Source organism: Lissotriton helveticus, chromosome 1_1 (genome assembly GCF_964261635.1).
Source record: "Lissotriton helveticus chromosome 1_1, aLisHel1.1, whole genome shotgun sequence".
Lineage (NCBI taxonomy): Eukaryota > Metazoa > Chordata > Amphibia > Caudata > Salamandridae > Lissotriton > Lissotriton helveticus.
The window spans coordinates 1,405,696,922-1,405,723,375 of NC_136057.1; the positions used below are offsets into that span (position 1 = coordinate 1,405,696,922).

Consider the following 26,454-nt stretch of genomic DNA (forward strand, 5'->3'; position numbering starts at 1 on the left):
ACGACTCATCCTGGACATCCCCCGCCGAAGCCACATCTCCGGACACCTGAGAGACCTGCACTGGCTCCCGGTCAACAAGAGAATCACCTTCCGGCTCCTCACCCACGCACACAAAGCCCTACACAACCAAGGCCCAGGATACCTCAACAGCCGCCTCAACTTCTACGCTCCCAAACGTCAGCTTCGATCGACCAGCCACGCCCTCGCCGCCGTCCCCCGCATCCGAAGAGCCACCACAGGAGGAAGGTCCTTCTCCCACCTGGCCGCCAAGACCTGGAACTCCCTTCCGACCCACCTCCGCCTGACCCAAGACCACCTCGCCTTCAGGAAGCAGCTCAAGACCTGGCTGTTCGAGCAGTAGCGGACCCCCCCCCCCCCAGCGCCTTGAGACCCTCCGGGTGAGTAGTGCGCTATATAAATGCTGTGATTGATTGATTGATTGATCTAATCCATGAGAATTTCTCTAAGAATGTAATTTTAACATGTATCCGTCTATATTGTATTTTCGTTCTATCAATGAGTGTCACCCTTAAAGTATTGTACCTTAAACCTATGCTGTCTTGGGGTATTACTGACTTGATAAGCTCAGGAATGTAGCAAACCAAAATTGTACTTTGTATGACATTCTTACAATGTTTTTAAAATTGTGACTATTTCATGCTCGGCTGAGTTATTTAATGGTCCAAGTTTTTAATTGTATGTTTATGTTTTTTCTTTTGTAAATACAGCCCTGAAGAAGTCCCATCTGGGACGAAACGCGTCGCCTGTTCATTTTCTTTCTGTTGATAAATAAATCATCCAAACAAACCAGACCTCTGGACATCACTATTTGTGCTTCTGTGATAATTGTGTTGTTTGAGCACTTTTCTAATTTATGGTGCACCTGTGCTTTAATTCAATTCATGTTTTAAGTTCTGGCTAGAACTGGCATTGTGTTGGCGGGTGTCGTATCGGTGTGCACATAATCCCCGCCCAAGGGTTTAGACAAGGGGAAAAATCACAATAGTGGCAATTTATGTATCAGGTGCATTTCTATCAAGGTTCCGCCATCTACTATGTACTAGCAGTTCCTGTTCATCTTGTTTGCACTGATCAGCCTCAGATTTTGACCGATATTTAAATTATTGAAACCGTGGGCATTTTTGCCAGGGTTTCAACATGCCTGGGTTTAAAGATAGACGCCAAGAGTTAGCTCAGGACTTATTTGCTACAAACCCCAAACCAGGTACTATTCAAAGCCCCAATACGGAGGGTTTGAAGATGAAATTTCAAAGATTAGAACGTCTTAAAAAAAGTGAAATGTCTAGGTGGTGGGACGGCACCACCCTAGAAAAATACATTGAGAACGAAAAAATCCCTCGAGGATTGAGAATCTGTCATACCTCTCCCGAGGGCGCAGGAACGACGAAGACAGGAAAACACACAGCGCGTCCACCGCGGACTACACTTCCGGGTTCGCAACACCGGAAAGGACTACAACTCCCGTGAGGCGATGCGCGGCTCATGCGCACTACACACGGGTAGTACTTAAGGAATGGCGGCGCCCGCGGACACTGTTGATTATTGCTGGCGCTACGCATGAAGCTTCACTGCAAGGTAAGAGACGGCGTTCTCCTGCGCTTGCTTTCTGGTTCTAGATAGGGGAAGCTCAACCCCCCTACTCAGCTGTTACCAAGTCAGAGTTCGGCGCCTACCACACGCGCTGCGAACACTTCGAAACCAACAGAGCCTACCTGCGCTGTGAGAGCTCTCCTTCAGCAGCACGCAGGTGACAGGCTACTCTAAGAGCACTGGGAGCAAACCGAACTGTAACCGCTCCAGACCTAACATTGAACACCGGGGAGCGAGTGCCTTAACTGCTCTCTCGGTGTAGTGGACTTGTGAACCCTTTGGGTTCGGAGAGCAGTTTGAACTATACTGCATCACGCTCTGGGGGGAGCTAGTGACTGAACTACGCTTCCTGCCTAGCGCACTTGTTACCAGGAGTTTACCTGGCATTGGGCTGACTGTCATTGGGTCCACAAGCCCCTGGTGAAGCTAACCAGAATTACTGTACCCTTCGTTGGTGAGTGCCAGGACTGGCATTCGTGCGGGGGACGGTTTGAGACCGGAAGGTCGATTGGCATTTTCGGCCATTGTTGTGTGCATTGCCCTCCGTTGGGGAGTGTCCGGACGGGCACTCATGCGGAGGACGGGTCCAGGAGGAAGTTCACTATAGGGTGGTGTTAACCCTTTGTTGTGCTGCTAGGGAGTGTTATCCCTCTATTGAACCTTATGTTTTCTTAGTAAAGAACCTTCAACCCTTTACCTTGAACTGAGTCTGCTTTCCTACAGTATCGGAGCGCCCTAGGTAAACTAGAGGTTACACCCAATCCTGAGGGCGATCAGGGATTACAAAATAATCAACCTTAACAGTCTAATCAGCCTCCCGGTTGGGTGAACAAACATGGCGGATATGGACGATGTATTGGCGGCCCTTCAGGCAGTTCAGAACGAGCTAGCGGCCTCAAGGTTGGAGACGGCGGACATACGGGCCAGAATGGAGCTCAGTCAAAGGAACCCGTTTAACGCTGGTACGCCAGTGGTGACTCAGCCAGCTGCAGTGGTGGTGGAGTTGCCTGTGTCTATACCGCTTCCTACCCCCGAAAGATACAGCGGTGATCCGAGCACAGTGCAAGTGTTCCTTACTCAAGTAGCGTTGCATTTCTCCTGCAAGCCAAGGTCGTTCCCCACGAACCAGGCGAGAGTCGCCTTTTTGATTTCTTATCTTGCCGGGAACGCCGCACAGTGGGCAGTGCCTCTAGTGAGCAGACACGATCCCCTCATTCACGACTGGGACACGTTCCAGGAGGAATTCATTAAGGTGTTCGATAGGAGAGCCGATTCGTATACAGCAGACAGAGATCTGCTAGAGCTGCGCCAAGGCAATAGCGGGCTGGTACAGTATATGAACTCATTTCGAAGACTGGTGTCGGAAACTAAGTGGCCAGATGAGAAGCGGGCTGCGCTTTTTCATCAAGGCTTGAGTGAAGAGCTGAAGGATGTGGTAGCCCAAATCGACCCCCAACCTGCCACGTGCGAAGCACTCATCAGTCTGGTCCTTCGACTCGACCACAGATTAGGGGAACGCCGTGGGGATCATAAGAAAAAGGAGAAAACCCTGCCAATACACGGGTCTTCTGGAACCACCGAAACACCCCACCCAGTACGAACCGAGCCCATGGAGGTAGGGGCCATAAGGGCCAGCCTAACGGCCACTGAAAGAGAATCACGCCGCAAGCAAGGCCTGTGCTTGTATTGCGGCAAGAAAGGCCACTTTGTGAGAGAGTGCCCGGTTAAACCGAAAACTAGTCGCTTCAAGGGCCCAAGAATAACAGCCGCGCCTATTGACAACCCTGCGGAAAACTGAAGAGCTCCAGGAAGAAAGAAGGGGATTCCGGGAGCCATTGTTTGATCCCTTCTGTACACCTTGAAACGTTGCCCAAACCTAGACACATGTTCATAACCATTCAACTACAAGTCAAAGGGGAGTGGTTTCCGGTAGAAGCCATGGTGGACTCGGGTGCCACGGGTCTCTTCATGGATGCAGAAAAGGCGAGAGAACTCGCTCTACAGCTTCTACCTAAGACAGTGGCTGAGGACGTCTTTGCAGTAGATGGTAGGCGACTGGCCTCTGGACCCATCAGTCAACATACAGGGAACATCAGAACACGCTACAGGAAAGAACATACGGAAGTCATCGACTTCAATATCATACCAGCCCCTCAATACGGGGTAATATTGGGGTTGCCGTGGCTCCAGAAACACAACCCTTCGATAGACTGGTTATCCAATAGCATAAGCATGACGTCTGGTTACTGTGCCCGCAACTGCGGGGTGTCTGTTTCCGCTCAGGAAGAAAAGTACGCGATACCGCATGTCGTTGCCACAGCAGCAGAAAAACGAGTGGAATTACCCGACGCATATCAGGCCTTCGCCGACGTGTTCAATAGCACACAAGCCGAAGAACTCCCACCGCATCGAATATACGATTGCCAAATAGACTTGGTCCCGGGGGCAAACGTACCGAGCGGAAGACTGTACGCACTGTCTGAACCAGAGAACGTACACCTGCGGGAATACATCGACACCATGTTACGTCTAGGGTTCATACGCCCATCAAAATCACCGGCCGCCTCTCCCCTGTTCTTCATCCCCAAGGCCAATGGGGAACTCCGCGCTTGTGTGGACTTCCGAGCCCTCAATGCCATCACGGTAAAGAACCGTTATCCCTTGCCGCTTATCAATGTTCTGTTGGAGCAAGTGAAAACGGCCAAGATATATACCAAGCTGGACTTGAAAGGGGCATATCACTTAGTGCGAATGAGAACAGGGGATGAATGGAAAACGGCATTCAAAACACGTTTTGGGCTGTATGAATACCTAGTAATGCCATATGGCTTGTGCAACGCCCCTGCGGCCTTTTAGTTCTTTCTGAACGATGTCCTTCGGGACATGCTGGACGTGTCAGTAGTGGTATATATAGACGATATATTGGTATATTCCGATAATGAAACAGAACACGTTCAGCATGTTTCTAATGTTCTACAAGTCCTGCGAGAACACCTGTTGTTCTGTAAACTCAGCAAGTGCGACTTCCACGTCACAACAGTGGAGTTCTTGGGAGTGATGCTGAGCCCTGAGGGTCAGACGATGGCAGATCGAAAAGTAAAAGCAATAAACGAATGGCCCACGCCTCGGAACGTCAAGGAAGTGCAAAGTTTCATTGGCTTTGCCAATTTTTATAGGCGTTTCATAGATGGCTTTTCGGGATTGGTGGCCCCGATCACCCACTTACTGAGGAAAGCGCATGTCTTTCTATGGACCCCCGAAGCTGAGATGGCCTTTTCTGCCTTAAAGAAGGCCTTCGGGACGGCACCGGTGTTGGCACACCCGAATACGGATCTACCTTTCATAGTGGAGGCGGATGCATCAGACGTGGCTCTGGGAGCCATTTTGTCTCAGCGGCAACAGATCTCTGGTGAGTTGCACCCTGTGGCATTCATGTCTAGGAAATTGAACGAAGCTGAACGCAACTACCACATAGCCGAGAAAGAACTGCTGGCTATCAAGGACGCCTTCTCGGAATGGAGACATCTGCTGATGGGGGCCAAACATGTGGTCACTGTTTTTACGGATCACAGGAACCTCCAGTTCATGACTGCGGCCAGACAACTCTCCCCCAGGCAGATGCGGTGGATGCTCTTCTTCTCTGGGTTCAATTTCGCCATCACCTATCGACCCGGAGCGGAAAATCGTAAAGCGGACGCTCTCTCTCGCCAGTCCTCGGTGTCTTCGCTCATCCCTGCACCGGTGGCCTCCATCATCCAACCCGAGAAGGTAATCGGGGCAATCCAACCCGTTACTTTCCTGAAAAGGGTGCAGATAGGAGCTCGAACTCAAGAGTGGCAAACGTGGCTGAGACATCACCCTGAGTGGCAAATGAAGGACGGTATCCCTATGAAAGGGAGTAGCATGCTGCTGCCTAACCTACAACTGCGGAAACAAGCGTTCAAATGGTGCCATGAATCGCCAAGCGCCGGACATCTGGGATCCGAGAAAACGGGAGAATACATCCTGAGGACCTTCTGGTGGCCGAGTCTTCGCCGGGACGTGGAGGCATGGGTTGCGTTATGTGAGGTATGCGCTTCCATGAAAGCAGATCACAGAAAACCCCAAGGCCTGCTGCAGCCTCTTCCAACGCCTGAAAGACCATGGGAATGCATTTCTTTGGATTTTGTAGTAGGGCTCCCGGTGGATCAGGAGATGACAACGGTTCTGGTGGTGGTAGATTACCTCACCAAGATGGGTCACTTCATAGCATGTAAGAAAGTACCAAAGGCCGGGAAACTGGCCTACTTGCTGTTGAAAGAGGTGGTACGGATTCACGGATTGCCCAGAGTGATAGTGTCGGACAGGGGGTCACAGTTCACGGCACGGTTCTGGAAAACCTGGTGCTCCTCCCTACACGTCAAGTCTGCTCTGTCCACCAGCTACCATCCGCAGACGGATGGTCAAACCGAGAGGCTCAACCAAACACTTAAACAATACCTCAGGTGTTACATCGATCAGGGGAAAGAGGAATGGGTGGAACACCTGTGGCTTGCCGAAATTGCGTACAACAATGCCACGCACAGCTCCACGAAGGTGTCACCGTTCTACGGCAACTATGGTCATCATCCCAGGTTTCTCCCATTGGCACATCCAACAAGGGACAGGAGGTCGCCTGAGGCTAACAGGAGAGCGGCCCATATGAAGGAACTGGTGGGGCGTACTCAAGAGTGTCTGGCCAAGGCCAAGGACAGGTACAAAACCCAAGCGGATAAACACCGGAGGCCTGGTCCGTTGTACAAGGCGGGAGACTACGTATGGGTATCTTCTCGCAACATGCACTTCAGGAAACATAGCATGTTTCACCCTAAATACATTGGTCCGTTCCGCATCGAGAAGTGCATCAGTCCTGTGAACATGAGGCTGTCCTTGCCCTCCTCTATGAGGATACATCCTGTCTTCCACATATCCCTTTTGAAGCCCTCGGTGTCTTCTAGGCCCCATGCTCCCGTGGTGGTTCAGATGGAGGACAACCGGGATTACGAAGTAGAGGGTATCCGTGATTCAAAGTGGAAACGAGGCAAGCTGTGGTACCTTGTGGCATGGAAAGGGTACAGTCCGGAGGAGCAGACGTGGGAGCCGGTAGTGGGCATCTCTGCAACCAGGTTGATCGTGGCATTTCACAAGAAGTATCCTGAGAAACCTGGCCCGTCGGGGGGTGGCGTGTGAGGAGGGATGTGCTGTCATACCTCTCCCGAGGGCGCAGGAACGACGAAGACAGGAAAACACACAGCGTGTCCACCTCGGACTACACTTCCGGGTTCGCAACACCGGAAAGGACTACAACTCCCGTGAGGCGATGCGCGGCTCATGCGCACTACACACGGGTAGTACTTAAGGAATGGCGGCGCCCGCGGACACTGTTGATTATTGCTGGCGCTACGCATGAAGCTTCGCTGCAAGGTAAGAGACGGCGTTCTCCTGCGCTTGCTTTCTGGTTCTAGATAGGGGAAGCTCAACCCCCCTACTCAGCTGTTACCAAGTCAGAGTTCGGCGCCTACCACACGCGCTGCGAACACTTCGAAACCAACAGAGCCTACCTGCGCTGTGAGAGCTCTCCTTCAGCAGCACGCAGGTGACAGGCTACTCTAAGAGCACTGGGAGCAAACCGAACTGTAACCGCTCCAGACCTAACATTGAACACTGGGGAGCGAGTGCCTTAACTGCTCTCTCGGTGTAGTGGACTTGTGAACCCTCTGGGTTCGGAGAGCAGTTTGAACTATACTGCATCACGCTCTGGGGGGAGCTAGTGACTGAACTACGCTTCCTGCCTAGCGCACTTGTTACCAGGAGTTTACCTGGCATTGGGCTGACTGTCATTGGGTCCACAAGCCCCTTGTGAAGCTAACCAGAATTACTGTACCCTTCGTTGGTGAGTGCCAGGACTGGCATTCGTGCGGGGGACGGTTTGAGACCGGAAGGTCGATTGGCATTTTCGGCCATTGTTGTGTGCATTGCCCTCCGTTGGGGAGTGTCCGGACGGGCACTCATGCGGAGGACGGGTCCAGGAGGAAGTTCACTATAGGGTGGTGTTAACCCTTTGTTGTGCTGCTAGGGAGTGTTATCCCTCTATTGAACCTTATGTTTTCTTAGTAAAGAACCTTCAACCCTTTACCTTGAACTGAGTCTGCTTTCCTACAGTATCGGAGCGCCCTAGGTAAACTAGAGGTTAAACCCAATCCTGAGGGCGATCAGGGATTACAGAATCCTTATATTTCCAACTTTTGAGGATTTGGATCCTGAACAACTAACAGATTGGGAGGGCAATCTTAGAAATGCCTCATATAACATGATGAAGATTTTAATTGTTAATGCAGAAAAGAAAGGGGAAAAACTTAGAAAGGAGATTGAGGAATTAGAAAAGGAAATAGAGGATTCACCTCTCAAGGAAGTGATTAAGAAAAACTATACGATCCTTGATAAAATCTTGTAAAGTCACCAACTCTACCTTAGGGATAAAAAAATATAAAAGATCAAACGTGACGACAAGGACTATAAAGAAGGTAGAATTTACACCTTTGCCCACAAGTATGATAATGTGAAAATAGCAGGGGAGGGCAAAAGAGGCAGGGAAGAAACTTTAGAGTTAACTTCCGCCAGTAGCATAACTTCCTTGTCATCAGTTCCGAGTACAATCTCCATAGATATAAAACCTGACACTACAGAAGGGGAAATAAGACCTACCACCAATAATTTTTTATTGGAAATGGAAAGACTGAGGCTTGGTGCAAGACCAAAAGAACAAAAACCAGAAGGGGGGGCAGGAGGTGGCAGGAACGACAACAGAGGAAGAGGTCATGGTGTAGAGGCAGTGGCGGGGCGGACAAGGTCGAACAGGACAAAGAAGCAATGAATATGACTGTAAATAACATTGTGGAAAATGAAAAAAGTATTGTTGTTAACCTCTCGGATAGGGCCCTATCCACTGTAGAAATATCTGTTTTGAATAAGGGTTTGGGTTTTTGCCCAAATAATATGGGTGTGGATACTGACATCTTTGTTGATTTGTTTAAATGTATCCGTACCTTAAAACTAAAAGATCACTTTGTTAGAAACCCTTCCACTGTGACCACTGATTGTAATGTTGATACCACTTCTGTCTACACAGCAACCGAAATAAAAGTCATTCAATAAATGATGTCAGTTGAACTTGATACATCTATTGACAGTGATATGGTTTGTGCGGAATTGGGTATAGTTGAAAAACTTACAATTGCTAGTGGCTTAAAACCAATATCCAAATTCATCCCGGTAGGAACCCACGCCAACATTGACATTTTCAAACAGAAAGTCACACAAGGCTTACATCAACTCCTGGACCATCCCATCCGCCCTAATGCACGTCAACATAATCTCTCATTGGAAGAGCGCTTAGCTTTAAACAACCTCAAAACAGATAGTAATATAGTCATCCGTGAAGCGGATAAAGGGGGTAATGTTGTTTTGATGAGAAAAGCAGATTACTTTTCGGAAATTGAACAACAACTTTCCGATATCTCCTGCTACACTAGGATTTTCAATAACCCCATTGCCGCCCTTAGTGCTCATATCAACATGCGACTCGTAGATTGGCGAGAAGAGGGATTAATCAGTGCAGAAGAATGCAGATACCTCATGGTTTCAGAGCCCACCTTTCCATGTATATACATATTACCTAAAATCCATAAGGGCGGCCTTTTTCCACCTGGCCGCCCTATCATTTCAGGGGTAAACTCTCCCACTGAACGCCTTTCGGAATATGTGGACACATATATCCAACCCTTCGTTCAAAACCTCCCGTCCTACATAAAGGACACCAAGGACATTCTAGCTAAATTCGAGGAATTGACATGGGCCGAAAATGTGATCTTTGTGACACTGGATGTCACGAGTCTTTATACTTGCATCAAAAAGGAATTTGGCATTAGAGCACTTGAACTTTACCTTGGACAGAGAGCAGCAGGTTTTTTGGACCATAATGAAGTTCTTATTGAAATGACTAATATCATCCTTTCTAAAAACTTCTTTTTATATGACTATGTGCTACCAACAGACCCAGGGCACGGCAATGGGCTCCAGGTTTGCTCCAGCTTACGCCGGCCTCTTCATGGTCTGGTTCGAGCGGGAGCATGCCTGGAGCCGCCGGGCTGCAGAATGGGCAGAACATGTGATCTTTTGGGGCAGGTACATTGATGACGTCATAATGTTATGGAATGGACCTGTCCCAGCCCTGTTGACCTATTTCAATTATCTGAACAATAACCCTTATAATGTCCAGTTCACTATGGAATACAATGCCAATGAAATAAATGTTCTTGATGTTACCTTCTTTGTGGAGAATAACAAGGTAAATAGCAAAACCCACAGGAAGGCCACCAGTTGCAATAGCACACTACACTTTACCAGTGCACACCCCCGCCATGTTATTAACAACATCCCTTACGGGGAGATGATTAGAATGCAACACAATTGCAGCACCCCAGAAACATTCTTTGAAAATATTAGGGAGACCACGAATCGTTTTCGCGATAGGGGCTATCCCCCCCAAATTCTGAATAAAGCACTCAAAAGAATCAATGATGTCCCTAGAGAATCCACTCTGATTCCAGTCAAAAATAGGAAGACCAAGTTCCCTGCCGTTGCACTGGTTACACCATACACTGACGAGAGTGCGAGAATTTATAATACTCTGCGGAAGCATTGGCATTTGCTCACTTCTATACCCAGTTTACAAGGAATTATACCAGCAAAACCCAGGATCACATATAAACGGGGACCCAATTTGAGAAATATCCTCTGCCCTAGCTATATCACCAGAGAGAAAGGGGTGGATTGGCTCAACAACAAGTTAACAGGTTTTTATACCTGTAGGGTGTGCAATGTGTGTGGCCTTGGTAAGGACAAAACAAAAGAGTTCCGTTTCAACACTACACACAGGTAAAAAATTGACCACTATATAAATTGTAATACCTCCTATGTGGTGTATGTACTGGGATGCCCATGTGATCAAATTTATGTGGGTAGCACAAAGAGGGCACTCAAAATTAGAATACAGGAACACGTCAGGGCACACAGGAATGGGGACTTTAAATATGCGATGACACATCACATGCAAGAAAAACATCTACCCAGTGATACCATTTGGTTCTTGGGTATAGATCATATCCCAGTTAACCCTAGGGGTGGGGATAGGCTATTAGCCCTACGCAAGAAGGAAGCGATGTGGATTTGCAGATTGAGAACGTTAGAATTTGGTCACAATTTCGATGATGAATTGCACCATTTCTTGGCGTGAATTGACCAAAATGTGCCCATAGGTTCAGTTCTTATGTTCCAGGTTGTTGCTCTAGTATGATGTATACACCTCCCTTGTACATCTTCTGTTATAAATGCTCTAATGTATACAAGTTCTTTCCATGTAATACACTCCACTGCATTACTCGCTGATTTTCCAAACTACCAAGAGCAGTGGGGTATTGTGCCAGCTTTATACCTATGCATGCTATACAGACCTGTTATATGCATCACATTAATGAAATTATGGGTTACAAATGTTAGTAGTTCAGTCTCTCCTAACACAATATGTATATTTCTTGAACCAAAGTAATGCTTACATGTTTATATATCCCTTTTTCCCTTTTTCTTCCCTTTGTTCTTTCATTACAAGTGAACTATAAGATATGGTACGCCACTGGGGTCTGGATTGCATTGTCCGTTCTATTTTCTTTTTTCTTTCTATACTTTCCTAACAATTTCCCTCTAGGTTTGTTGTCGATGTTGCTATTGACGACAATCCCCGTTCTCCAAGGATAGAGTCTTTTTATATAGGAGTTATATCCATAAATGCAATAATTATATATTGCTATTGTAACATGGCCATTGTCGATGGCACTGTTTCCGTTGTCTTTTCCCTTTATGCCTTATCCGCATAACATGAATATTAGAGTTAGTACCCAGTGATTGATTCTCCGCGCAGCCCTTCCACCATATTTCAGCCAATCACTACAGATTCTAACTTCCGATGTATTTTGATCAATCGTTATCTCCCATTTAATTTAAGGATATTATTACTTATTGGTGGGATGCCCAATTTGCATTCTTGAATATCCTTAAAAATATGTTTAAATTGTCCAATTTGACACTAGCACCTGTTAAATATGACCGCCGATAAGACCTGACTGTTCAATACATGCTCGTATACTGTTCCAATATGGCCGCCACGTTTTTAGTTAAAACATGTTCACGGAACATATACATCATATAAAGTTATAGAAGCTCTAATCTAATATACGTCATTGGGAGGTCAGTTTTTCATATATACACATTAGTATTGATCATTATAATAGCATTTGGAAGCCAGTCCCTGGAATATTACTATCAAGCTTTAGCCTCTTATACCATTCTAAGATGGCCGCCGTTGTACACCACTTTATCCAGCTCTAGCTCAGTGTCATAACCACACAGATGTACGCATTCAAACAATTTAGTTAGGTATAAATACGAGCGCAGACATGGACCTTTACCATCAGGCGCTATACGGACTGAGGAGACACCACGTCTGGGCTTACATCTCCTGCGTTTATTACTTTCTCTGTGGTAAGTTATCAAACTCAGCTCCGCGTTCCATCTTGTTATTTTTACTATTGATATAGCATCTATAGGACTAAGATCCTCTCCCAAGTCCATTTGAAATTGTTCTCGTTCCTTGGCAAATTCACCACTGGTTTTTATAGTTTATTTTAAGTGCCTTTTCTAATCAAAGTTGTTTCATCACTCTTCCGGGTTGGTGAACTAAAAACCATTTAAAATATCGCTTGGCCTTTCACACTTGGAACAATATTGTTCACAATATTCTCCAATCGAAGTTGTTTCATCACTCTTCCGGGTTGGTGAACTACATATCATTTAAAATATCGCTTGGTCTTTCATACTTGGAACAATATCGTTCACAATATTTATTCTATGTTTTTCACTCTGAACTATGCGCACAATATTATATATATTTCTATTTGTTTTTTGATATTTTAGAAACCTGGAGAAGGAATAAAGAGAGACATTCATAGACTTTACGATCATTAATTGAAAGGTTCAATTGGACATTCTCAGGTGAATCCGTGTACCCCTTTACAATTTATTATTTTATTTTATTTTTTACATTTATATGGCGCGCAGCTACCCAAAAAGGGTTTCCCGGCGCATGTGGCATATGGATGAACGAAGGTATAAGATGGGCATGGTATTAGCATGTTTGTTTCTGGAACAGCCAAGATTTAATATTTTTTTGGAACCTGGCGTAGTTTTCTTCTTTACGGATGTGTAGGGGAAGTGTGTTCAACAGAGTAGGCCCTTTGACAGAGAAAGGTCTATCACCCATTCTTGTCAATCTGAACCTAGGAACAGCGAAATTTGCTGCAGTTTGAGAACGCAGATTTCTCGCTGGTAAGTAGGGAGTGGCTAGAGCTTGTAAATAGTTTGGTGCCGTTTTGGATTTGATCTTGAACATGTAACTCAGGGTTTTAAAGCTGATACGGTTTTCTACCCTGAGCCAATGAAGATCATTCAGATGTTTTGACACTCTGGTGGTTTTTGGTATACTACACAGGAGTCTCGCAGCTGAATTTTGAATCAGCTGAAGCCGTTTGATGACTGCCTGATTTGAGCTCGGGTAGAGGATGTTGCCGTAGTCAAGACGTGATGTAATTAGTGCGTTGACTACGGTCTTTTGGGTGGCGGGGGGTAGCATCCATATAATTTTTTTCAGCCACCTTATTATGGTGAAGCATAGGCCTGCAACTTTGTTTGCCTGTTGTTTCATTGACAGGGCATTATCAATGATAACCCCTAAGTTTCTTACCTGGGTTGCTGGAGTGGGGAGATTTCCCAGTTCGGGTGGCCAATGAGAGGAGTTCCATAGTTCTTTATTTTTTCCTAGTAGGAGGATCTCGGTTTTATCACCATTTAGTTTCAGCTGGTTGGTGGTCATCCAGCTGAAAATTTTTTGAAGCCCATGTTTGAGAAGGGAAGGAGCTGAGGGTTCTGAATCTGACAATGAAAAAATAATTTGGGAATCATCCGCGTAGGTCATGAGGGTGAGTCCTACGCTGCCAGCTAGGTCGGCTAAAGGTCTGAGGTACAGGTTAAAAAACAGCGGGCTCAAGATAGAGCCCTGCGGTACTCCATGTGGGGCGTAAAAAATGTCAGAGCAGGCGAGAGTAGGTTTGATCTGGAAGGTCCTATCTGTTAGGAAAGACTTGATCCATTTCAGTGCATCACCACGGATACCGTTCCTCTCGAGTGTGGCCAGGAGTTTACTATGGGAGATGGTGTCAAACGCCGCACTCAAATCTAATAGAATGAGTGCGACCGTTTGCCCCTCATCCAGGAGTTTCCCGATGTTTTCCGTAACACCCAGCAGAGCGGTCTCCGTGGAGTATCCTGCTCTGAAGCCTGATTGTGTAGAATGGAGGAGGTCGTTTTCCTCGGTAAAGAGGGTGAGGGCAGAATGTATGTGCCTTTCCATGAGTTTGGAGAAGGCTGGAAGCAAAGATATAGGCCGATAATTTGTCAGGATGGCGGGGTCAGCTGAGGGTTTTTCAGGAGTGGGTTTACCATTGCGTGTTTCCAATGTGATGGGACTGTGGAGAATTGGAGAGAGGAATTTAGAGTGTCTGCTATAATAGTCAGGGAGGTGGTGTCAAGCTGTTTTAGGACACTAACGGGTACTGGATCACGAGGGGAGCCTGATGAGATGGACTTGAGGGAGGATTTTAGGGAATCCACGGTTATAGGAGGCCATTTCTCTAAGATGTTCATTTTGTCCGATTTCACGAGGATATCTTCCTGTGGGCCATTTTCCTCGGAGATGGAATTGATGTTAAGAATGATTTTTTCTATTTTTTCTTTGAAAAAGGAGGCAAGGTCCTGGCATTGTTTTTTATTTAAAGGACGAGTCGTAGCAATTGTTTGAGCACCTGCAAGGTCCTTTACTGTGTTAAATAGTATTTTTGCTTTGTTTGCGGCGGTGTTTATAGTGTTGGCAACATATAGGGCTCGGGCCTTAATGCAGGAAGAGTGGTACGCGTTTCTGGCCTCATTATATATCATCTTTTTATCATGGTTGTAGTCTTTTCGCCACTGCCTTTCGAGGGCTTTGCATTTTGATTTTTCGATTTAAGGAGTTCATTGAACCAGGGGGCTGGGGGGCGATAGATGTTTCTTTTTGCCTGAATTCGAGGAAGGCATATGTCGGCTGCGTTCTCCAGCCATAAATTTGTGGCTTTGGCTATACTTTCCCTATTCTGGTCATGGGTGGGCGGTCTGTTAGTGAGGGTTTGGTTCAGTTTTTCGATATCAAGAAGTTTCCAGTTTCTCATGGAGTTAGCTGGCCCGGCCATGTTTATTGGGGGGGCATTGGGTAGAGTGAGGCAGAAGCGAAGGAGATGATGGTCTGACCAACATATGGGGCTGGTTTGCATCCATTTTAGTCCTGGAATGTTGGAAAAAATGGGGTCTAATAGGTGTCCTGCCTTATGCGTAGGTCCTGAGTTGAGTAGTGTCAGATTGAGTGCAGCTAGGTCGTCGATTAGGTTACAACATGTCACGTTTGTTGAGTCCTCAAAGTGCAAATTTAAGTCACCAAGGAGTGTGAAGTTTTTGTAATCTAGATGGAAAGGGATGATATAATTTGCTAGGTTAGCTGCCCAAGTGTTGGCATTCCCGGGTGGCCTGTAAATTAGGAGACCGGAGAGTGTGAAGTTGGGGTTTAGGGTAATTTTAAAAGAAGCGGCTTCACAGTCGGGAATATTAACTGGTTCCAAGTTGCAGGTAAAATCTTTGCGAAAAATAATCGCAATACCTCCACCTACTTGGCCTTGTCTGTCTCTTCTTACGATAGCGTAGTTAGAGGGGAGGGCGGTTGCTATGTCTGGCCCTGAACTTTCGTGTAGCCATGTTTCCGTTAGGAACAGGACACTAGGTACTTCATCTAGCAAGAGGTTGAAGATGTCGAGTTTGTGCTGCGGCAAGGATCTACAGTTAACGCTAAGAAAGGAGTATTCACAGGAGGCCTGCTTTGATCGTTGGGGTGGTCTTTGAGTACAAATTCCAGGGTCAGGATATGGTTGAATATTAGAAATGGAGAAGTTGCAATTCGTACAGTGTGTGCTATCAGATGGCGTTAGCACGGTGCAGTTACTGTGTATTGCAGGCCGTAAGGCTCTTAGTTGGTTGGAACCCATACCTGAGATGTGACGGACTGGTGGAGTATAGTTATCTGCCCCATGCCCCGTACTGTCCCGTACGGGCCCAGACGGGCTGGTCTTAGGCTTGTCTTTGGCGCGGCTGTGGCGCGGGCGCTGCGCGTATTCGCTGCACTTCATAGTGAGTGCCTGGTTTATGTAGAGGACGGGCTAGTCTTCAGCTCCGCCTCTACACATTCGTTACCAAATCAATGCCTGCCCCAGCCTGAAAGCCGGAAGAAGGTACCGCCCTGCACCCTCCACACAAACAAGCCTAGCGCTTGTGGTGGACCGGGGCTACAGGGGTCAACAGGTATTTTAGAAAGAGGATCTTACCGAGGTGATTCACAGTTTTCATCACACAGTGCAATTTTAAAATCAATTGACGCGGTGCAGTTTTAAAAGTGAGGTGTTTTTCGCGCTCAAAACATACAATCGTTTCCCAGCGCTGCTCGGCTAAGATCAGATATTTTTAAAAGTAGAGCGGCGTAAATTGCAATCAGTCACGCAGCTAGTGCTTCAGCATACACTTCGTTCAGCAATCTCTCGTAGCTTCATTTAACTCACTTATCTCAGTGTTTAATTTAAGCTGTTGCTCTTTTTCTCATCACTCAGATTGAGGTGCACATCTCATGGTTGGTGCACCCCACATCTATTCCCATTTGCTTTTGGAGTGAAATTAACTTTCCTTTCATCGTTGATAGCTCATTTTAGGTAAGCCGGAGTCACAAGATAATATTTATAATTCACATGTGATAAGTATGTTGTATCAACCGCAACAACTACTTACTTTGCTGAAGCAGTCCCTCGAGAAGAGGACTGTTTCTCTTTGTCTTAGTCTGTTCAGCAAGGACTATACATATTAAATTTGGAATTTTAATAGATTGTTTGCATCCTTTTCTAACAGTACATTTCCAAGCCCAGCTGCAAAAACGACCACATAGGATTGAAATCACCTAAAGACTATTATATCTTACGCTTACTAACAGTAAGTTCCCCTCGATCCTTGTCTTGAGAATATTAGAATAGTCCTTTTGACACTGAACGTTTGGCAAAGCTTTGAATTTGTTAGGTGTTTCCAGGTCAGAATTTCCCTCCCGCTCTTCTCAATCTTTTACTTATTTCTTTTACTTAGTCTCAAAACAGAAATTATACAACGGACTGCAACCAACTGGCCTCTACACACCGCCAAGGATTTGATATTCGATTATTGGTAGGTGTGGTTCTTCTTTTCTCAATTGTTAGTGGTGACCTTATGATACTTCACTTGTCACCTTCCCATCATTGATAAAAGATGTTTGATTATTTACTCCTTATTACCCATCCAATCCATGAGAATTTCTCTAAGAATGTAATTTTAACATGTATCCGTCTATATTGTATTTTCGTTCTATCAATGAGTGTCACCCTTAAAGTATTGTACCTTAAACCTATGCTGTCTTGGGGTATTACTGACTTGATAAGCTCAGGAATGTAGCAAACCAAAATTGTACTTTGTATGACATTCTTACAATGTTTTTTAAAATTGTGACTATTTCATGCTCGGCTGAGTTATTTAATGGTCCAAATTTTTATTTGTATTTTTATGTTTTTTCTTTTGTAAATACAGCCCTGAAGAAGTCCCATCTGGGACGAAACGCGTCGGCTGTTCATTTTCTTTCTGTTGATGAATAAATCATCCAAACAAACCAGACCTCTGGACATCACTATTTGTGCTTCTGTGATAATTGTGTTGTTTGAGCACTTTTCTAATTTATGGTGCACCTGTGCTTTCATTCAATTCATGTTTTAAGTTCTGGCTAGAACTGGCATTGTGTTGGCGGGTGTCGTATCGGTGTGCACATAATCCCCGCCCAAGGGTTTAGACAAGGGGAAAAATCACAATAGTGGCAATTTATGTATCAGGTGCATTTCTATCAAGGTTCCGCCATCTACTATGTACTAGCAGTTAATATAGAGTTCTTGTAGTTCCTACGGGCAGTCGTATATAACACCCTGTCTTCATCAGAGTACCCATGTCTCCATTTCCTCTCGTATTGACGCAGTTCCAATTTTTGTTTCTTTAGGTCTGCTGAGAACCATCTATGAGCATCTATACGACGGGCAAGGGAGAATTTAGAGAGCGGTACATGCTCATTACAGGCTGCCAAGAGCCAATCAGAGAGATTTTTTTCCATGAGGTTAAGGTCATGACTAGGAGCTGGGATTGAGTTGGTCAGGGAATTCATGAAATCTTGATTATTTAATGATCTCCATTTCCTAGTTACCCCTCCCACTGGGATGAAGGCTTTTGAGTGGCCATGCAGAGTGCAAGAGCACTGGATTAAATAGTGGTCTGACCAGATGCATGGGGTTGCCGTCGGGATAGACAAAGATACACTGTAGGACCAAATTTGGTCCAGAATGTGTCCTTTTTCGTGGGTGTGGGTACGCACATGTTGAGAGAAATTCAGATGAGAGAGGAGCTCAGAAAGTTCAATGACCTGGGGCCCTCCCGCTAAATCATCGAACCAATAATTTAAGTCCCCGACCAGCAATACCTTGCCGAAATTAACAACTTGGCCCGCCAGTTGATCGCTTAGTGAGACCGGGAAGGTGGGCATTACTGTCATATAGCTACTGTATATCTTTATAATGTGTTAAGTTAGCATAGGCTCATTAAATGTTTAAACGCCATTTTTCCTTTTGCTGCTTCTGCACACGACACTTAATTGTTGATTTAGCTTTCAACCTAGTTGTTCGTGGTGGTTTACATGAGAATAATATGTTATTACTCTGATATCAGCTTTGCTTAATAAACTATGTCTGTACAGAGAGTGCTGAAGTTTCAGGAACAACACGATACAGAATTGTTATGAGGTCTGATCTTCGCGCCTTCATAGACATAACATAAGTGCAGCTTCTGCCAACTTTGGGCTTGAGGCGGGTTTTTATTTGCTTTGCTTGAGGCACAAAAACACACTTGATGCTGTTCGCATGCAGAGAGAGCTGGTGTATGCTGATGTGATCCCTTCATTCTAGGACACTGAGGTATGGGCCCGCCCTAATTCAACCCAAAGAGACCTTCTTAGCTATTAATATAATATGCGAGTTAGGGAGGATGAGAAATAAGTGTTGTTAACCCTTATTAATTTACAGCATGGTAACATGCTGTCACCGTTCGCTTTCTATGGACTAGTAACTATGCTTGTAGCTTTGTTGTTGATAATATGTATACTTGTATTATCTAAGATACTGCGCCTGAGAAGACGGCATTAGTAAATAAACATTTCAAATGCTTACGTGTTCTTCTTTACTCCATGTTCTGGTTTGTAATGATTGTATAACGAAAGAGTGCTCATGTGTTCCACGTAACCTGAGGTTGGTGAGTTCATGTTCTGGTTTGTCTAAACATTGGGAGTTGGTTATGACCAATGAGACACTGTAGCTAGCTCGGTAAGGGGTTTGTTGGGTACTAAGGTGAGTTTTGGGTCACCCTAATTCGCTGAGGTTCCAATCCTCTGTGCACAGTTCTGTGGGAGAACAGAAACCCTGCTACATGGCGCCCGCACGTTGGTGGTCTTATATCATGACACTCGAGTAGTATATCATTCAAACCTTAACCCCTTCACTATCGTTTCCGGAAAACGGTGGTGTCGATGAAACCTACCTGTTTTTTGAAATAGGTCTTTATTCAAGCTTGATTCTTTCTAAACGGTTTCCTTGATTTACTACCCAGTTGTGCTACAAAGTTCCCTTTGTTTTTCAGTAGTTCTGGTGGAATCATGGCTGTAGCCATTGCGCAGCATAGTCGCATTGCGGTGCGCAACCATTTACAAACTTACCAAGTCCCTTTGGAAGGCATGGCTGTGATTTTGGTGGTGTGTGCAGATCCAGCGTACCCTTTCGAGCTCTTTTACTCGTGGGTCACATTTCCGGAGGTGGACGCGAATTCTCAAGTGTTCCTCCACTACACACCCTCCCCTGTACCGGCTGAATATACACCGTACAGGGCACTGGAAATACCTATTGATCATTGGCAGCATCGCGTTTGGTTTGATGGCGCCCTCCCCCACTCTTTGTCAGCTGCGAGGTTAGGTCCACTTTCCATTCCAGGTACAAATTGGCCTGCTTTGGGTGGATTTACCCCGCACCCGAATCACGGCGCTTGTCCCCTTGCTGATATTCGCAGACTACACGTTGTCTTGATTGCTGTGATTCGTGCATTAGTGCAATACATAGGTCGTCATCTCCCGGGTGGTCCCCCCGGGGGTGGGGCCGTTCAAACGGAACGTGGCGGTTTACGCCTGAATCCGGTTATGGTAAATTCGGTTTTTGGTCAGCGTCCCGTTGATAACGATGACTTCCCTTTCTGGCTTGCCGAGAAGTTTGACCAACTGAAGGCTGTGTTTCCGAATTCTACTCCTGCTGATAAACATAGAATGTTGACGATTACTTTACCAAAGGATTTAACTCCTGAGCTCGTTGACTGTGAAAGCTGGGGAAAGACTTTTGCGGCCGTTTATACGAGGTGTTTCGGCACCCCGTCTATGACCGCACTGCCTGAGATCGTTAAACGTGTTCAGGATGATCACGGACCCGAGGCAGCGGTTGAATTGGGTATGCGCTTGTGTGGTTCGTTTGAGATAGTAAGTGATCTCATACTCTCCAATATTAAAGGAGATGCGGTGAACTTTCAGGTGTCGAATGCTTTGGCTGCTCTACCCGATGCCGATAAACCCCGACAGTTAGCGAAGATAGTTGTGGCCGCCTATAAGACGATTGGCCGCACAAGTAGAGGTCTGAAATATTTTCCTGTCAAGGAGAAAAAACAACCACAAGGACAGTCTGCTGCGGCAGATGTCCAGCCCAAGTCCAAAAAACAAAATTGGCCTAAAAAACAGACACAGGGGAAGCAACAAAAGCAGACTCAGGATTCTTATCCTGCAACACAGGTTCCTGCGCCGACTGAAAAAGTTTATGATTTGCGCGATCGCGCGATGATTAAATCGCCTGATCGTTTTCAGGTTTCTGATCAACGCTCTCCTCGTTCCTTTCAGGACTCATCGGCCCCGAAAACCGGTGGAGGAGGAGGCGGTAGGGGACGTGGTGGCCAACAGGGACGTGGCCAGTCCCGCCAGACAGACGGCACGGCGAAGCAGGAGGATTCTACGCCTAAAAGACCACAGTTTGCGAAAAAGAAAGTCGCGGCCTTAACAGCGCATAGATATGCCACAGATAGTGAGAACGCGGCTTCGGAATCTGACGTGGGCTCTGACCTTGCTGGACAGTGCGGCGGAGATTACCATAGTCAGAGAGGCGCTGCGTCCACTACTGAGGGTGATAGCGACTGATGTCTACGTTGTAATAGAAACAGCAGATACGAGACTTGCTCCCCCTGAAAGACTTTATGAAATTGTCCTGTTAATTGAAGGTGACATACAGAGTACCGTTAAAGGGGTATTTTGGGAAAATCTGTCTTCTACGTATGATATTTTGCTTTCGGAGGCTGACTGGCCCCCACCTTTTGTGCTCGCGGCGCCGCGAGGGGAGGAGGTAATCCTCCCCAGTTTCGCGAACACTGTCTCGAAAGAGCATGCGCAGCATTTTGCAGAAGAGTGGGCTCGGGCTCTCGCACCGGCTCTGTACCGTAACCAATGTGGTTGGGATAAATTGTCGCCTTGCCACGAAATTCCGTTGCGGTCTCAGCCGCAGCCTCAACCTCAATATCCCATTCGGCGTGAAGCCAAAACTTCCGTCGCGGAAATCCTTGAACAATTAGAATATCAGGGAGTTATTGAAACTTGTGTGTCACCAATGAATAATCCTCTTTTTACTGTGACCAAGCCTGACGGATCATATCGTTTGGTATTGGATTACCGGCATTTGAACTCGCATTGCCGTAACTGTGCAGTACAGAATACTCACGGCTCTGCCCTTGTGGATAGTCTCGTGCGTAAGCGTTTTAAGACAACGCTTGACATATCCAACGGTTTTTATGCCCACAGATTGGACAGCTTTAGCTCCCAATGGACCAGTTTTACGTGCACTGGGGTCCAAAAACAATTCCGGCGTCTCCCAATGGGCTATAAGAATAGTCCTGGTATATTTACCGCTCGCATTGTCTCTATTCTGGAGGCACTCGACCCAGATGCTTGTTCGTATGTGGATGACATATATCTCACAGACGACGATATTTGGGAGCATCTGTGTCGTGTAAATTCTGTTATTTGTAACTTTGCAGACATGGGTTACAAATTTAACTTTGCAAAATCGCACATTGCTGAGCACACAGTGTTGTTTTTGGGCTATGAGCTCAACAATGAAGGTAGAGGTTTGGCTCCTCACTTCTTAGAGAAGTGCGCACAGTTGCGCGCTCCTACTACACTGAAAAAAATACAGTCTTTGCTGGGTTTCTTAAATTTCGGAAGAACATACATTCCGGAATATGCCCAGCGTATCAAGCCATTGTATGCTTTGATACAACCAACTTTTTCGAAATCATGCTGGCTGCCTGAGCATTCAGCCATTTTGCAATCCTTGCAGGCTGATTTGCTCGCTTCTAAGTTCTTACTGACTCGTGACAACCATACCAACCTGGTGATAAGAATAATACCAGGGACAGTGGGTTTCACGTACCTCACTTTTAATGAAGGAGAAAGGTAAGCCCGTCTGCGCCCGTCCGCGCCTGGCCCGCGCCCAGCGCCAGGACATCTGGCCCTCCCCGCCGAGGCAAGACGACCCGACTGACCTACGACGCCGCCACTCTCAACGCACTCAATGCCGGCCGGACCCACGCCTGCTGCCGAGCCACCCCGAGACGCACCCATGGACCCTTCACCTGCTGCACCTGCAAGTTCACCTGCCTCCGAACCTGCCCCGCACCCGCCAAGACAAACACCAGCAGCAACCACCTCAAGTGCATCCTGATCAACACCCGCTCTGTCCACAGACACTCTGTGGAACTCTGGAACCTCCTCGACGCTACATCACCGGACGTTGCCTTCCTCACGGAAACCTGGATGAACGCCTCCTCTGCACCCGACATCGCCATCGCCATCCCGGACGGGTACAAGATCATCAGGAGGGACCGCATCAACCAGACCGGAGGTGGCATCGCCATCGTCCACAGGAACACCATCCGCATCACGACCGACGCCAACGACTCCTTCGCCGCAGCCGAACATCTCCACTTCCAGATTCACACCGACCCTAAGACGACCCTCAGAGGCACCCTCGTCTACAGACCCCCGGGACCACGCACACAATTCAGCGAAGACATCACAGACTTCATCAGCCCGCACGCCCTCCCCTCCACTGACTACATCCTCCTCGGGGACCTCAACTTCCACCTGGAGAACAACAAGGACCGCAACACCACCGCCCTGCTGGAAAACCTCGCCAACCTCGGACTCAAGCAACTGGTCAACACCCCCACCCACTACGCTGGCCACACGCTTGATCCCGTCTTCTCTTCCAGCAAGTACATAACCTTCAGCCACGCCACCGGACTCCACTGGACCGACCACAGCTGCGTCCACTTCAGCTTCAAAAGATCCACGACCCACCACCACCCGCAACAGGTACCTCACAGGAATTGGAGCAAGATCACCGCAGACCAGCTCACCACCTCCCTCAGCCAGAGCCCACCCGCCAACACAACGGACCCCAACGAAGCAGCCCGCAACTTCACACAGTGGCTGACCGCCTGCGCCGACGACCTCACGCCACTAAAGAACCCTCCCAGCAGACCCAGAAGCAAGAAGGCATCCTGGTTCACCGACGACCTCAAGGACTCCAAGAAGACCTGCCGCACCCTCGAGAAAGCCTGGCTCCTCGACCGGACCACCGACAACATGACCGCCCTCAAACACGCTACCCGCAAGCACCACCAGCTCATCCGCACCACCAAGAAGAAATCCCTGAAGGAACGACTGGACAACAACGCCCACGACAGCAAAGAGCTCTTCACTATCGTCAAGGAGTTCTCCAACCCCAGCACCGGCACCAACGACATCACTCCGTCACAAGACCTCTGCGACTCCCTCGCCTCGTTCTTCCACCGCAAGATCGCCGACATCCACAACAGCTTCGGCGCCCAACCCACGCACCCAACCGTCGAACCAATGCCCCCCACCGCCACCCTTCGCACCTGGACCACGGTGACCACCGAAGACACAGCCCGCACGATGAACACCATCCACTCCGGATCACCGACCGACCCCTGCCCACACCACGTCTTCAACAAGGCCGACTCCACCATCGCACCCCAACTCCGGAACATCATCAACGCCTCCTTCAACACCGCCACCTTCCTGGAGAGCTGGAAGCACGCCGAGATCAGCGCCCTCCTGAAGAAACCTACAGCGGACCCCACCGATCTCAAAAACTTCCGCCCCATCTCGCTCCTCCCTTTTCCTGCTAAAGTCATCGAGAAGATCGTCAACAGACAGCTGACCGCCTTCCTCGAGACGAACGGATCCCTCGACCCCTCGCAGTCCGGTTTCAGAGCCAACCACAGCACCGAGTCCGCCCTCATCGCAGCCACTGACGACATCCGGACCCTGCTCGACAAGGGGGAAACAGTGGCCCTCATCCTCCTGGACCTCTCCGCTGCGTTCGACACGGTCTGCCACCGCACCCTAGTCCAGCGCCTCAGCAACATCGGTATCCAAGAAAAGGCACTGGAGTGGATCATCTCGTTCCTCGCCGGAAGAACACAAAGAGTCCGCCTCCCCCCGTATCGCTCCGAGGCCACCGAAGTCATCTGCGGCGTCCCGCAAGGATCTTCACTCAGCCCCACCCTCTTCAACATCTACATGAAACCTCTCGCAGCCATCGCACGCCAGCACAACCTCAACATCATCTCTTACGCCGACGACACCCAGCTGATCCTCTCCCTCACCAGAGACCCCGACACCGCCAGAACCTGCCTACATGAAGGGATGAAAGACGTCGCCGAGTGGATGAAGGACAGCCGCCTGAAACTGAACTCGGACAAGACGGAAGTCCTCATCCTGGGATCTTCGCCCTCCGCCTGGGACGACTCCTGGTGGCCCCCAGCCCTGGGCACCGCACCCAAGCCAACCGACCACACACGCAACCTGGGCTTCATCCTGGACCCCTCCCTCTCGATGAGCAGACAAGTCAACGCCGTCTCCTCATCGTGCTTCAACACCCTGCGTATGCTTCGTAAGATCTTCCGCTGGATCCCGACCGAGACCAGGAAGACTGTCACCCAGGCACTCGTCACCAGCCGACTGGACTACGGAAACGCCCTCTACGCCGGAACCACAGCCAAGCTACAGAAAAGACTCCAGCGCATCCAGAACGCCTCCGCCCGACTCATCCTGGATGTCCCCCGACGCAGCCACATCTCCAGCCACCTGAGGAACCTGCACTGGCTCCCCGTCGACAAGAGGATCACGTTCCGGCTCCTCACCCACGCACACAAGTCTCTCCACGACCTGGGCCCCAAGTACCTCAATGACCGCCTGACCTTCTACACGCCCACCCGCCAGCTACGGTCCACCAGCCTCGCCCTCGCAGCCGTACCACGCATCCGAAGAGCCACCGCCAGAGGAAGATCCTTCTCTTACCTGGCTGCCAAGACTTGGAACTCCCTCCCCATCCACCTTCGGCTGACCCAGGACCATCTCGACTTCAGGAAACAACTCAAGACCTGGCTGTTCGAGCAGTAGCATACCCCTCCCCCCAAGCGCCTTGAGACCCTCCCGGGTGAGTAGTGCGCTATACAAATGGCTTGATTGATTGATTGATTGATTGACAGTACCTATTGCTTACAAGTCACACTTGTACACTTCGGCTGAGATGCGGTTTCCCACTGTGGAAAAGGTTTTAACAGCTGTACAGATGGCTATTCTTAAAGAACGAGCTCTGTCACAAGGGAAACGCATGTTGGTTGTAACACCCTGTCCTCACTTGGAGGCAGTCACGAAAGCCAGTGTACCAAATTCAAAAGCTTTGCACCCTCGGTGGATTCAGTGGGCTGCGTCCTTGACGTCCACGGATGTCACGTTTATTTTTGACGCCTCGTTGCGGTCGCAGGAGTACTTGCAGTATGAGTTTATTCACCCTGCTCCTCTAGCTATGCGACCTTTGGAGGACTTCCATTGCATCATTTACACTGATGGTTCGGCGCAGGTTGCGCATGGCTCTAAACATGCCTACGTTTCCGCATGCGCCATTGTGGTCGGTGCTATGTTGAACGATGAGTTCATATCCAGGGAAGTGCACACGTTGCCGCTTGGAGATTGCACCGCACAATTGGCAGAGCTTCGTGCTCTTTTACTAGCGTTGGAGTACGCAGATCCTAGTGTTACTACTCTTATTGTAAGTGATTCTTTCTACTGTGTCCAGTCTTACAATGAAAACTTGTTCTTTTGGATTCAGAATGACTTTCGTGATTCCAAGGGTAGCACAATAAAACATAAATTGATCTGGGTTCGAGTGGCAGAGCTTAAGGCTTCGTTGCCGCTCGTTTTTGTAATTCATACTCTTGGCCATCAGCGCGTGGGAGTCCACGCTGTCGGTAACTCGCTTGCTGATGAAGCAGCGAAATCAGCAGTGTCTACATACTTAGTTGCAG

At 47.9% G+C, this 26,454-nt stretch overlaps 1 protein-coding gene and 1 long non-coding RNA gene across 51 annotated transcripts in view; one reads left to right on the forward strand and one right to left on the reverse strand.

Annotated features, from left to right (window-relative positions):
- The window catches only part of LOC144826393 (uncharacterized), a 221,700-nt gene extending 200,967 nt beyond the window's left edge, over positions 1–20,733 (forward strand). Inside the window, exons 3-4 of the long non-coding RNA XR_013609815.1 lie at positions 17,002–17,079; positions 17,476–20,733. This is a non-coding gene — a long non-coding RNA (uncharacterized LOC144826393). The remainder of the gene's footprint in view (positions 1–17,001; positions 17,080–17,475) is intronic.
- NFIX (nuclear factor I X) overlaps positions 1–26,454 on the reverse strand; it is a 5,476,577-nt gene that overhangs the window by 3,944,653 nt on the left and 1,505,470 nt on the right. The window lies entirely within an intron of this gene.